Source organism: Bufo bufo, chromosome 6 (assembly GCF_905171765.1).
Source record: "Bufo bufo chromosome 6, aBufBuf1.1, whole genome shotgun sequence".
In the NCBI taxonomy this organism is placed as follows: Eukaryota; Metazoa; Chordata; class Amphibia; order Anura; family Bufonidae; genus Bufo; species Bufo bufo.
The window spans coordinates 185637308-185640736 of NC_053394.1; positions in this window are offsets into that span (position 1 = coordinate 185637308).

Genomic DNA, 3429 nt, shown 5'->3' on the forward strand with positions numbered 1-3429 from the left:
ACATGAAGACAGATTCTGCGCTGACATAAGGCCAGATTCTCTGTTACGGGACCTCTCTCCTCTGCCTGGGTGCCTGGGCCTAAATGTGTGACAGTGGCCTGTTCCAGTGGTGGGTGACGTGAAGCCTGATTCTCTGCTATGACATTAAGACAGATTCTGTGCTGACATAAGGCCAGATTCTCTGTTACGGGACCTCTCTCCTCTGCCTGGGTGCCTGGGCCTAAATGTGTGACAGTGGCCTGTTCCAGTGGTGGGTGACGTGATGCCTGATTCTCTGCTATGACATGAAGACAGATTCTGTGCTGACATACGGCCAGATTCTCTGTTACAGGACCTCTCTCCTCTGTCTGGGTGCCGGGGCCTAAATGTGTGACAGTGGCCTGTTCCAGTGGTGGGTGACGTGAAGCTTGATTCTCTGCTATGACATGAAGACAGATTCTGCGCTGACATAAGGCCAGATTCTCTGTTACGGGACCGCTCTCCTCTGTCTGGGTGCCGGGGCCTAAATGTGTGACAGTGGCCTGTTCCAGTGGTGGGTGACGTGAAGCCTGATTCTCTGCTATGACATGAATACAGATTCTGCGCTGACATAAGGCCAGATTCTCTGTTACGGGACCTCTCTTCTCTGCCTGGGTGCCTGGGCCTAAATGTGTGACAGTGGCCTGTTCCAGTGGTGGCTGACGTGAAGCCTGATTCTCTGCTATGACATGAAGACAGATTCTGCGCTGACATAAGGCCAGATTCTCTGTTACGGGACAGCTCTCCTCTGTCTGGGTGCCGGGGCCTAAATGTGTGACAGTGGCCTGTTCCAGTGGTGGGTGACGTGAAGCCTGATTCTCTGCTATGACATGAATACAGATTCTGCGCTGACATAAGGCCAGATTCTCTGTTACGGGACCTCTCTCCTCTGCCTGGGTGCCTGGGCCTAAATGTGTGACAGTGGCCTGTTCCAGTGGTGGCTGACGTGAAGCCTGATTCTCTGCTATGACATGAAGACAGATTCTGCGCTGACATAAGGCCAGATTCTCTGTTACGGGACCGCTCTCCTCTGTCTGGGTGCCGGGGCCTAAATGTGTGACAGTGGCCTGTTCCAGTGGTGGGTGACGTGAAGCCTGATTCTCTGCTATGACATGAATACAGATTCTGCGCTGACATAAGGCCAGATTCTCTGTTACGGGACCTCTCTCCTCTGCCTGGGTGCCTGGGCCTAAATGTGTGACAGTGGCCTGTTCCAGTGGTGGGTGACGTGAAGCCTGATTCTCTGCTATGACATTAAGACAGATTCTTTGCTGACATAAGGCCAGATTCTCTGTTACGGGACCTCTCTCCTCTGCCTGGGTGCCTGGGCCTAAATGTGTGACAGTGGCCTGTTCCAGTGGTGGGTGACGTGATGCCTGATTCTCTGCTATGACATGAAGACATATTCTGTGCTGACATAAGGCCAGATTCTCTGTTACAGGACCTCTCTCCTCTGTCTGGGTGCTGGGGCCTAAATGTGTGACAGTGGCCTGTTCCAGTGGTGGGGAACGTGAAGCTTGATTCTCTGCTATGACATGAAGACTGATTCTGCGCTGACATAAGGCCAGATTCTCTGTTACGGGACCGCTCTCCTCTGCCTGGGTGCCTGGGCCTAAATGTGTGACAGTGGCCTGTCCCAGTGGTGGGTGACGTGAAGCTTGATTCTCTGCTATGACATGAAGACAGATTCTGCGCTGACATAAGGCCAGATTCTCTGTTACGGGACCGCTCTCCTCTGTCTGGGTGCCGGGGCCTAAATGTGTGACAGTGGCCTGTTCCAGTGGTGGGTGACGTGAAGCCTGATTCTCTGCTATGACATGAAAACTGATTCTGCGCTGACATGAAGCCAGATTCTCTGCTATGGCATGAAGAGACTGATTCTCTGCTGACATGAAGCCAGATTCTTTGCTATGGCATGAAGAGACTGATTCTCTGCTGATGTGAAGCCAGATTCTCTGCTATGGGACCTCTGTCCAATTGATATTGGTTCATTTTTATTTTTTTAATTTTAATTTTAATTCATTTCCCTGTCCACATTTGTTTGCAGGGGATTTACCTACATGTTGCTGCCTTTTGCAGCCCTCTAGCTCTTTCCTGGGCTGTTTTACAGCCTTTTTAGTGCCCAAAAGTTCGGGTCCCCATTGACTTTAATGGGGTTCGGGATCGGGACGAAGTTCGGGTCGGGTTCGGATCCCGAACCCGAACATTTCCGGGAAGTTCGGCCGAACTTCTCGAACCCGAACATCCAGGTGTTCGCTCAACTCTAGTTATCACCCGATGTCCACCACCGGGTTCGGGAGTTTTCTCCCGGACCCAGACTCAATAACCAGTGTTCATTCTAGTCAACCAGGTGATTGGGTCATGCTAAAGAAACATCCGAGAACGGGACTAGAGCCGAGATATCTTGGGCAATTCCAGGTGCTGCTGATGACGCCAACCTCTCTGAAGTTCGAGGGACGAGACAACTAGATCCACACCGGTCACTGCAAGAAGCTGCTCAACTAAGTCAAAGAATGCAGAGTATCACTTTTGTTTATTTGTTACAAGGAGGCATTTGTTGATAGACGATACATTCCTAAAGGGTAATATTAATATTAGCTCTGGCTCCTGCTCATCGCTTGTTAATCCTGTATTGGTGTCCGGGCAACTAGGCGACCTGTAGATGTGGGATCCTCCAGTTGTGAGGAAGGTTATGCCTGGCTAGTAGACACCATTGACAAGGGTCAGGCCCATACTGACAGGAGCAGGACAGAGGCGGAGCTATGACTAGTGAGGGTCAGAATCCTTTTTAAAGCTTTGGGAGGTCTTGGGGCTCACTGGTTTTCCATTGGATCCGGGTGAAAGAAAATGGGACATGTACTTATGTCTTTTGTTTCCATTCCTTCTATACGCCGGAGTGAGATGTTCCTGATGTCTAATCGACTGAATTACCGAAGACCGAACAGACAAGACGCCCTAAAGACCAAACCATGGACCAGATGCAGAGGATCCCAAACCAGCCGGCGACCAACGCGAAACGCCACCTCCGAAGTCACCTCCTGAAGAAAAGAAGACGTGTCAAGATTGACTTTCTGTTTTCCATCATCAAAATAGCCAAACAGAGACCCCCCTACTCAAGAGCGCCAAGCTGCCCCCCACACCTCCCCAGCAAGCCATAGTGACACCCTCAGAAAATAGCAAATAGAGCTGGACAGATGATGTGGAAGGAATAAAAGAGAAAGTAGAGCGATAGACCAATTAACGTTAACAATACGTCCAACAATAATTAGATAAAACATTAAAGGCATGGTAATACTAATGCCCTAAAGTCTATGGAGACCAGTCACAAAAATGAGGTGAAAATATATAAACAAACAGCCAATCTATGTCAGCTGAACAGAGTAAAAAGAACTCCAATGGGGTAAACTAGTT